This window comes from Arachis ipaensis, chromosome B5 (assembly GCF_059453495.1).
Source record: "Arachis ipaensis isolate K30076 ecotype BB chromosome B5, ASM5945349v1, whole genome shotgun sequence".
Taxonomy (NCBI): Eukaryota; Viridiplantae; Streptophyta; class Magnoliopsida; order Fabales; family Fabaceae; genus Arachis; species Arachis ipaensis.
In genome coordinates this window covers 101,867,510-101,879,259 of record NC_142440.1, presented here as the reverse complement: position 1 = coordinate 101,879,259, position 11,750 = coordinate 101,867,510, and the positions used below count along the sequence as shown (strand labels likewise).

General features: G+C 37.4%; 1 non-coding gene across 1 annotated transcript; it reads right to left on the bottom strand.

The window, feature by feature from the left end:
* Window positions 1-8,705: 8,705 nt before the first annotated feature.
* On the bottom strand, window positions 8,706-8,813 carry LOC148565178 (small nucleolar RNA R71). Its single transcript, XR_015884855.1, has one exon. It is a non-coding gene; the product is annotated as a small nucleolar RNA R71 (small nucleolar RNA).
* Window positions 8,814-11,750: the final 2,937 nt, after the last annotated feature.

The window sequence follows — 11,750 nt, the reverse complement described above, 5'->3', positions numbered from 1 at the left end:
TGGTAGAATTAGCTTAATTTCATGTTTTGTTTAGTTAGTCGAGTATGTTTGGTAGTTTAAGTATGTTAAATAAGGTTTTATGGTGTTTTGGTAGCTGTTTGGAGGTTTGGAATGCTTGGATTGGTGCAAAAACATAGAAAAAAAAATTTTTTTTTTTGAAAAAACAGAGCACCATCCACGCGTACGCGTACATGGCGCGTACGCGCACTTACAGCATTTCCGACCATCCACGCGCGCGCGCCATGCGTGCGTACGCGTGCATTGAGAAGTTCCAACCTCCATACATTTTCCAGAGAGTTGTGCCTGCGCCGCGCCAACGTTGTGCTTTTCGCACAAACCAACTCGCGCACACGCGCACATGACGCGTACGCGCCACTCTCGAAATAAGCCAACGACGCGCGCGCGCCATGCGTGCGTACGCGTGGATGTCCTTTCCTCCATCCACTTCTTTTCTTTTCCTCTTTCCATTTCTTTCCTTCTCCTTTCTTCTTCCCTTCTCCTACCCCTCATCCAACACTTCCAAACACCATGAATAACCATTTATTTTAGTTAGTTAATTAGTTAGTTGGTTAGTTAATTAGTTAGTTTTCGTTTAGCTTTCATTTTATTTTCTCTCTTTTCATTATACGTGTTGGAGTATTGACTTTGTTTACTATACATTGCTATATCCCTTATTGCCTAAATGCTATTTTAGCATGAATGTTTTTAGATAATCTTTGTTGGATTCTATGATTGAGGTTATATTTTGTTACTTGGTTTTGAGTTCTTCATGCTTACCTTTTGAAAAATACCAAGTGATGAGAATTGTCTTCGAGCTTATAACTCTTTTGAATTGCATGTTGTAGCTAGCCACCATGTGATTTGGATCCTTTTCCCTCGATTAGGCAACCTATTGATGGATGATGTTGTGCATTTACCTTAATGCATTGTATATCATGATTATATCCATCCATATGTTTGACTTGAATGCTTTCATGCTTCTCTAATGCTTGTTTTACCTTACAAGTTCACTTAAAGCATCTCAAGCACACTAGGATAAGTGAAGTGCATGCTTCTTTTGTGACATAGCTTTTATGCTAATGTGTATTCTAAACCGCGCAATTTAGAATTCACACACCTAATATTTCTTAATGTCACACTAATTCACTCACCTCATTCTAGTGATTTACCTCATTCCAACAATGTATGCTTCCTTGCTTTTATATCTTCTCATCTTATGGTGTTGTATTTTTGTTTTTCATAACGAATGCACCACAAGCAACCATGGAAGCGGAAGAAAGAACACATAGCAATCCGGAGAGTCGCCGTACCCCCTTGCTCATCTTTGAGTGCACCGAGGACGGTGCAAACTTTTAAGTGTGGGGAGGTCGTCCGACCGGTCGGCGATTTTGGGTGACAAATTTCTAATCCCAACACTTTTGCATTTCATTTTAGGTTTTTTGGATTTTTGTTGCATTTTCTTATTTTTGCATATGCATACACAATAAGCTTAGTCAAAATAATGAAATTTTTCAAGATTTCTATCTATAGGGCATGTCAATTGATTTGAGTGAAAACTTTTCATAGAACTTGCTTGAATTATATATATTGTGAAACATGTTTTGAGCTAAGAACACAAGCTTGTGAGATTTGAGCCTAACGGTGTGGTTACATCTTACAACCACTTATTTTTCCTTCTTGTGTGCATTATTCTCTTTCTATGATTGTAATCTTTGATTTGTTTGATTCTTTATGTCCATTATTTTGTGTATTCATGCATTTATATGATTGAGGCCATCATTTTATTAGCTCACTTACCCAAATAGCCTTACCTTTTATCTTCCTTTGTTAGCCAAATTTGAGCCTACGCTTAACCCACTTATTCTTATTTTAGCACATTACAAGCCTTAAAGCGAAAAACAATAATTGTCCCTTAATTTGGATCTTTGATTAGCTTAGGCTAGTGTGTGTGAGTATCATTCAAGTGTGGGAACCTTGGGACATTGGGTGAATAAAAGGGTATTTTGTGTTGTTATTAAAAAAAATATTGGGAATTGGGTATATACTCATGTATTGATCAAATGTAAAACCTTATGCATTGATGCTCTTGTATATAGAAAGAAAAAAATGAGAAAAACAAAAGAAAAAGAAAAAAAATGATATGGAAAAGAAAAAAATAGAAAAAAAAAAGAAGAAAAAAAATAATAAAAAGGGGACAAAATGCCCCAAGGCAAGGTCCAATAAAATCAATGCATAAGTGTTGTGAAATGAAAAAGAAAATGCATGAGTATGTGAAAAAGTGAAGAATGGGTAGCTAGATTAGAACTTAATTGTATAGGATGTCATAGGTTAGGTGGGAAGTTTAAGCTTATCAAAGATTCAAATTTCAAGCTCACTTGACCAAATATGCATCCTACCTTGACCCTAGCCCCATTACAACCAATGAAAAGACCTCATGATACTTGTATGCATGCATGAAATAAATGTTGATTGTTAGAAGAAAAACAAATCTTGGAAAGCATGAAATAGAGGAGAATTGAGTGAATCAACCCTAAACACTTGAGCGAATAGAGTGCAAACACATCCGGTGAGGGTTTGATGCTCAATTACATGTTTTCACCTATGATCATCATTCTTCATGCAAGTTTGTAAAAATATCTAATAACCCAATTCAATTGTGGATTAGACTTGCTAGTCCTTAGCCCTTGTGCATATATGTTTCTTGGGAATTGATTTATTTTGACCAAGCACTTGCATTCATTTAGATAGTTGCATATAGGTAGATTGCATTTAGTTAGTTTCCATTGAATAAATGCCATACCCTTACTTCATTCTTGGTTTAAGCATGAGGACATGCTTGGTTTAAGTGTGGGGAGGTTGACAAACCCCATTTGTAGGGTTTATCTTGTATTGATTTTTGGGGATTTTATCACCCTTTTACCCATATTTATTCAAGAAATAGCATGGTTTTGTATATTCTCCTTCAATTGTGCTTGAATGTGAAAACATGCTTTTTAGGACTCAAAATAGCTAAATTTAATTCACCTTGATTCTATTAGATGCCTTGATATGTTTGTTAAGTGATTTAAGGTTTAGGAGGCAAAGATTGGATCAAGGGAATGAAGAAAGAAAGCATGAAAAGTTGGAGAACTCATGAAGAAATGGAAGAACCGGAAAGCTGTCAAGCCGACCTCTTCGCACTTAATTGACCATAACTTGAGCTACAGAGGTCCAAATGATGCGGTTCCAGTTGGGTTGGAAAGCTAACATCCGGGGCTTCGAAACAATATAAGATTTGCCATAGTTGCTACACGTATGGTGGCGCGCACGTGCAAAGTACGCGCACGCGCCGTTGCTGCCACCTAGTTCACTTAAAGCAAAACGTGGCCAACGAATTCAAAAGCCTTGTGGGCCCAATCCAACTCATTTCTGATGCTATTTAACCCAAGGAGTGAAGAGGGAAACATAGGTTAGTTACCAATTAGTTTAGTTTAGCTTTGTAGTTAGTTTCTAGAGAGAGAAGCTCTCACTTCTCTCTAGAATTAGGATTAGGTTTAGTTCAATAATCTTAGATCTAGGTTTTAATCTTTGCTTTCTTCTACTTTTACCTTTCAATTCTTTGTTGTTACATTGCAATTTCCTTTATGTTGTTCTTATGTTTTGTTGTAGACCTACTATTGTTCATTCCATTTTCTTTCAATTCAATAAGAGGTAATTCATTTAGATCTTGTTTCCTTTAATTGTTGTTAATTCTTTACATTTGATTGTAGTTAGAATTAATTCTTGTGATTGATTTACTATGTTTTCCTTTTATGCCTTCCAAGTATTTGATGAAATGCTTGGTTGGATTTTAGAGTAGAGTTTTATGTTCTTGGCTTGGAAAGGTAACTTAGGAACTCTTGAGTTATTAATGTCCAAGTAATTGATGATTGGGATCCATTAACTCTAGTTCTCACTAATTGAATTAGTGGAGAGTTAGGACTTATGGACTAGGATTGATATAGCTCATTTGACTTTCCTTTACTACTAGTTAGAGGATGATTTAATGAGATTAATCCTTGCCAATTCTCATATTGTGGTTAGTGATTAGGATAGAGATCCTTGACCACCAACCCTTGCCAAGACCTTTTTAGTTGTTAGTTTATTTTCATTGTCATTTACATTTCATGTCTCTTATCCCAAAACCCCAAAATACAATCCATAACCAATAACAAGACACTTTATTGTAATTCCTAGGGAGAACGACCCGAGGTTTGAATACTTCAGTTTATAAATTTTAGGGGTTTGTACTAGTGACAAACAACTTTTTGTATGAAAGGATTAGTGATTGGTTTAGAAACTATACTTGCAACGAGAACTCATTTGTGAATTCTAAACCGTCAAAAATCCAATCGTCACCACACCCACCAATGATACTAAAACAGTGCTGAAGTTCCTCTAGAAACATATTTTTAGCAGGTTTGGTGTCCCTAGAGTACTAATCAGTGATGGGGGCACTCACTTCTGCAATAAACAACTTTACTCTGCCATGGTTCGGTATGGAATTCGCCACAAGGTGGCCACTCCATATCATCCACAAACCAATGGGCAGGCTGAAGTCTCTAACAGAGAATTAAAGAGAATCCTGGAACGGACAGTAAATATGATGAGCGGATAATTTATACGCTTTTTGACATTGTTTTTAGTATGTTTTTAGTAGGATCTAGTTACTTTTAGGGATGTTTTTAATAGATTTTGTGTTAAATTCACATTTCTGGACTTTACTATGAGTTTGTGTGTTTTTCTGTGATTTCAGGTATTTTCTGGCTGAAATTGAGGGACTTGAGCAGAAATCAGATTCAGAGGTTGAAAAAGGACTGCTGATGCTGTTGGATTCTGACCTCCCTGCACTCAAAGTGGATTTTCTGGAGCTACAGAACTTGAAATGGCGCGCTTCCAATTGAGTTGGAAAGTAGACATCCAGGGCTTTCCAGCAATATATAATAGTCTATACTTTGGCCAAGAATTGACGACGTAAACTGGCGTTCAACACCAGCTTTCTACCCAAATCTGGCGTCCAGCGCCAGAAAAGGATCCAAAACCAGAGTTGAACGCCCAAACTGGCACAAAAACTGGCGTTCAACTCCACAAATGGCCTCTGCACGTGCAACACTTAAGCTCAGCCCAAACACACACCAAGTGGGCCCCGGAAGTGGATTTATACATCAAATACTTACTCATGTAAACCCTAGTAGCTAGTTTATTATAAATAGGACCTCTTACTATTGTATTTGACATCTTTGGATTACCTTATGATCCTTTGATCACGTTTTAGGGGGCTGGCCATCTCGGCCATGCCTGGACCTTCACTTATGTATTTTCAACGGTAGAGTTTCTACACTCCATAGATTAAGGTGTGGAGCTCTGCTGTTCCTCAAAGATTAATGCAAAGTACTTCTGTTTTCTATTCAATTCTTCTTATTTCTCTTCTAAGATATCCATTCGCACCCAAGAACGTGATGAAGGTGATGATTATGTGTGACGCTCATCATTCTTCTTCCTTATGAACGTGTGCCTGACAAACACTTCTGTTCTACATGAATTAAGCTAGAATGAGTATCTCTTAGATCTCCTAACCAGAATCTTCGTGGCGTAAGCTAGAATGATGGCGGCATTCAAGAGAATCCGGAAGGTCTAAACCTTGTCTGTGGTATTCTGAGTAGGATTCAATGATTGAATGACTGTGACGAGCTTCAAACTCGCGAGTGTTGGGCGTTAGTGACAGACGCAAAAGGAGGGTGAATCCTATTCCAGCATGATCGAGAACCGACAGATGAATAGCCGTGCCGTGACAGGGTGCGTGAGCATATGATTCACTGAGAGGAGGGGATGTAGCCACTGACAACGGTGATGCCCTTGCATACAGCCAGCCATGGAAAGGAGTAAGACTGATTGGATGAAGATAGCAGGAAAGCAGAGGTTCAGAGGAACGAAAAGCATCTCCATTCGCTTATCTGAAATCCCTGCCAATGAATCTACATAAGTATCTGTATCCCTTTTATTGTTTATTTTAATCTAATAAAGTATCATGTTTAAATCCGCCTGACTGAGATTTACAAGGTGACCATAGCTTGCTCAAGCCAACAATCTCTGTGGGATCGACCCTTACTCGCGTAAGGTTTATTACTTGGACGACCCAGTACACTTGCTGGTTAGTTGAACGGAGTTGTGTCCACACATAGTAAAGAGCCATAATAATGATTCCATACAATAACAAAGAGTACTACATTAATGGGAACACAATTTCGTCCACCAAGTTTTTGGCGCCGTTGCCGGGGATTGTTTGAGTTTGGACAACTGACGGTTCATCTTGTTGCTCAGATCAGGTACTTTTCTTTTTATTTTATTTTCAAAAATCTTTCAAAAATATTTCAAAATTTTCTCACTTGTTTTCGAAAAAAAAAAAATAAAAAAAAATGTTTTCAAAAATAAATTATTCTATGGCTTCAGAATTTTTAAGAATGAATTCTAGTGTTTCATGAAGCATGATTGAAGCCTGGCTGGCTGTAAAGCCATGTCTCAATCCTTATACCCAAGAGAAGAGCTTCTTTATCTTTCTTAGCCAATTGGCTGTTAAATGTAAGGAATGTCAGGCGTGTCATGTCTGAGTTACATACTAAAGCTTGGCTGGCTATTAAGCCATGCCTGACCCTTTGATTGGAGCTTTAGAGCATAAGATTCCTGGAATTCATATTAAAAATTTTGGAATCCTTATTTTTCCTTTTAATTTTCGAAAAATATAAAATAAAAATCCAAAAAATTTAGAAAAACATAAAAATAAAAAATAATTTTCTGTTTCTTGTTTGAGTCTTGAGTCATATCATAAGTTTGGTGTCACTTGCATATGCATCTAGCATTTTTCGAAAATATCATGCATTCATAGTGTTCTTCATGATCTTCAAGTTGTTCTTGGTAAGTCTTCTTGTTTGATCTTGATGATTTTTTGTTTTGTGTCTTTTCATGTTTATCATATGCATTCTTGAATTCTTAGTGCGTAAGCATTAAAGAATTCTAAGTTTGGTGTCTTGCATGTTTTCTTTGCATTAAAAATTTTTCAAAATTATGTTCTTGATGTTCATCTTGACATTCATAGTGTTCTTGGTGTTCATCTTGACATTCATATCATTCATGCATGCATTCATTGTTTTGATCTAAAAATTTCATGCATTGCATAATTTTCATGTTTTTCATAAAAATTTCAAAAATAAAAAAATATCTTTCCCTTTTTCTCTCATCAATTTCGAAAATTGAGTTGACTTTTTCAAAAATTTTTAAAATCAAGTTGTTTCTTATGAGTCAAATCAAATTTTCAAATTTGAAAATCTTATCTTTTTCAAAATCTTTTTCAAAAATCAAATCTTTTTCAAAATTCTTAGTTATTTTCGAAAATTCCAAAAATATTTTTCAAAAATCTTTTTCTCATTTTAAATCATAATTTTCGAAAATAACTTAAACAATTAATGTTTTGGTTCAAAAATTTGAAGTTTGTTACTTGCTTGTTAAGAAAGATTCAAACTTTAAGTTCTAGAATCATATCTTGTGATTTCTTATGAATCAAGTCATTAATTGTGATTTTAAAAATCAAATCTTTTTCAAAACTAATTTCAATCATATCTTTTCAAAAATATCTTCTTATCTTATCTTTTTCAAAAATATCTTTCCAAAATATCTTTTCTAACTTCCCAACTTCTTATCTTTTCAAAAATTTGTTTCAACTAACTAACTAACTTTGTTTGTTTCTTAACTTTTTCAAAACTACCTAACTAACTCTCTCTCTCTCAATTTTCGAAAATATCTCCCCCCTTTTTCAAAATTTCTTTTTAATTAACTATTATTTTAAATTTTAAATTCTAATTTTCGAAAAAAAAAAAATTTCGAAAAAAAATACTAACAATTTTCAAAAAAACAATTTTCAAAAATCACTAACTCTTTTTGAAAATAATTTTCGAAAATTATTCCTCCCCCATCTCATTCTATTTATTCATTCATGTCCTAACATCTCATCTCACATTCCAATCCTCACAGTTGTGTTTCTTCCTTTACATCACATCCTTTATCTCCCCCTCTTCTTCTACTTACAAAGGGATCCCTATACTGTGGTATAAAGGATCTCTATTATTATTATCATTTTTCTGGCCATTCTTCCTTGTCATATGAGCAGGAGCAAGGATAAGAACATTCTTGTGGAAGCAGATCCAGAACCTGAAAGGACTCTGAAGAGAAAATTAAGAGAAGCTAAAATACAACAATCCAGAGATAACCTTTCAGAAATTTTCGAACAGGCAGAGGAGATGGCAGCCGAAAATAATAATAATGAAAGGAGGATGCTTGGTGACTTTACTGCACCTAATTCCAATTTACATGGAAGAAGCATCTCCATTCCTGCCATTGGAGCAAACAACTTTGAGCTGAAACCTCAATTAGTTTCTCTGATGCAGCAGAACTGCAAGTTTCATGGACTTCCATCTGAAGATCCTTTTCAGTTCTTAACTGAATTCTTGCAGATATGTGATACTGTAAAGACTAATGGAATAGATCCTGAAGTCTACAGGCTCATGCTTTTCCCTTTTGCTGTAAGAGACAGAGCTAGATTATGGTTGGATTCTCAACCCAAAGATAGCCTGAACTCTTGGGATAAGCTGGTCACGGCTTTCTTAGCCAAGTACTTTCCTCCTCAAAAGCTGAGCAAGCTTAGAGCGGATGTTCAAACCTTCAGACAGAAAGAAGGTGAATCCCTCTATGAAGCTTGGGAAAGATACAAACAGTTGACCAAAAAGTGTCCTTCTGACATGCTTTTAGAATGGACCATCCTGGATATATTCTATGATGGTTTATCTGAGCTATCAAAGATGTCACTGGACACTTCTGCAGGTGGATCCATTCACCTAAAGAAAACGCCTGCAGAAGCTCAAGAACTCATTGACATGGTTGCTAATAACCAGTTCATGTACACTTCTGAAAGGAATCCTGTGAATAATGGGACGCCTATGAAGAAGGGAGTTCTTGAAGTTGATACTCTGAATGCCATATTGGCTCAGAATAAAATATTGACCCAGCAAGTCAATATGATTTCTCAGAGTCTGCATGGAATGCAAGCTGCATCCAACAGTACTCAAGAGGCATCTTCTGAAGAAGAAGCCTATGATCCTAAGAATCCTGCAATAGCAGAGGTAAATTACTTAGGTGAACCTTATGGAAACACCTATAACTCAACATGGAGAAATCATCCAAATTTCTCATGGAAGGATCAAAAGCCCCAACAAGGCTTTAATAATGGTGGAAGAAACAGGTTTAGCAATAGCAAGCCTTTTCCATCATTAACTCAGCAACAGACAGAGAACTCTGAACAAAATGCTTCTAATTTAGCAAATCTAGTCTCTGATCTATCTAAGGCCACTGTAAGTTTCATGAATGAAACAAGGTCTTCCATTAGAAATCTGGAAGCACAAGTGGGCCAGCTGAGTAAAAGGATCACTGAAATCCCTCCTAGTACTCTCCCAAGCAATACAGAAGAGAACCCAAAAGGAGAGTGCAAGGCCATTGACATAAGCGCCATGGCTGAACCTGTAAGGGAAGGAGATGACGTGAATCCCAAGGAGGAAGACCTCCTGGGACGTCCAGTGGTCAATAAGGAGCTTCCCTCTGAGGAACCAAAGGACTCTGAGACTCATCTAGAGACCATAGAGATTCCATTGAACCTCCTTATGCCCTTCATGAGCTCTGATGAGTATTCCTCTTCTGAAGAGAATGAGGATGTCACTGAAGAGCAAACTGCCAAGTTTCTTGGTGCAATCATGAAGCTGAATGCCAAATTATTTGGCATTGATGCTTGGGAAGTTGAACCTCCCTTGTTCATCAATGAACTAAGTGATCTGGATCAACTGACATTGCCTCAGAAGAGACAGGATCCTGGAAAGTTCATAATCCCTTGTACCATAGGCACCATGATCTTTAAGGCTCTGTGTGACCTTGGTTCAGGAATAAACCTCATGCCCCTCTCTATAATGGAGAAACTGGGAATCTATGAGGTGCAAGCTGCTAAAATCTCATTAGAGATGGCAGACAGCTCAAGAAGACAGGCTTATGGACACGTAGAAGATGTATTGGTAAAAGTTGAGGGCCTTTACATCTCTGCTGATTTCATAGTCCTGGATACTGGAAAGGAAGAGGATGAATCCATCATCCTAGGAAGACCTTTCCTGGCCACAGCAAGAGCTGTGATTGATGTTGACAGAGGTGAAATAGTCCTTCAATGGAATGAGAACTCCCTTGTATTCAAAACTCAAGGATCTCCCTCTGCAACCATGGAGAGGAAGCATGAAAAGCTTCTCTCAAAGCAGAGTCAACCAGAGCCCCCACAGTCAAACTCTAAGTTTGGTGTTAGGAGGCCACAACCAAACTCTAAGTTTGGTGTTGAACTCCCATATCCAAACTCTAAGTTTGGTGTTGGAAAGTCTCAACAAAGCTCTGCACATCTGTGAGGCTCCATGAGAGCCCACTGTCAAGCTATTGACATTAAAGAAGCGCTTGTTGGGAGGCAACCCAATGTTTATTTATCTAACTATATTTTTCTTAGTTATGTATAGGTTCATAATCATGAGGAGTCACAAAATAAATATAAAAATTAAAAACAGAATAAAAAACAGCAGAAGAAAAATCACACCCTGGAGGAGCATCTGTCTGGCGTTCAAACGCCAGAACAGAGCATAGTTCTGGCGCTGAACGCCCAGAATGGGAGCATCCTGGCGCTGAACGCCCAGAACAAGCATGGTTCTGGCGTTCAACGCCAGAAATGGCAGCAAATGGGCGTTGAACGCCCAAAATAGGCACCAACCTGGTGCTGAACGCCCAGAGTTATGTGCAAGGGCATTTTGCATGCCTAAATTGGTGCAGGGATGTAAATGCCTTGACACCTCAAGATCTGTGGACCTCACAGTATCACCTCAGGATCTGTGGACCCCACAGGATCCCCACCTACCTCCACTCACTCTCTTCTCTCTTCTCAATCATCCTCTATTCCCAATAAACACTCTTCCCTATTAACTCTTTACCACTCACATCCAAACACCCACTTTCCTTCAAAATTCAACATCTCTTTCCCACCCAATCCCACCCATATGGCCGAATACACATCTCCCTCCATCTCCTCCATATCTTCTTCTTATTCTTCTATTCTTTCTTCTTTTGCTCGAGGGCGAGCAACATTCTAAGTTTGGTGTGGTAAAAAGCATAGCTTTTTTGTTTTTTTTTCCATAACCATTGATGGCACCTAAGGCCAGAGAAGCCTCTAGAAAGAGGAAAGGGAAGACAAAAGCTTCCATCAAGGGTCTATAGCTCAGTGGTAGAACATTTGACTGCAAATCAAGAGATCCCTGAGATACCTCAGGGGATACATTTTCTTCCACACAATTATTGGAAGCAACTAAGGGTGGAACATCAAGAGCACTCCATCATCCTTCATGAAATCAGAGAAGATCTAAAAGCAATGAAGGAGGAGCAGCAAAGACAAGGAAGAGACATAGAAGAGCTCAAGGACATCACTAAGGTGGACTCATTCCTTGTTCTTACTTTCTCTGTTTTTCGTTTTCTATGTTATGGTGCTTATCTATGTTTGTGTCTTCATTACATGATCATTAGCAGTTAGTAACTATGTCTTAAAGTTATGAATGTCCTATGAATCCATCACCTCTCTTAAATGAAAAATGTTTTAATTCAAAAGAACAAGAAGTACA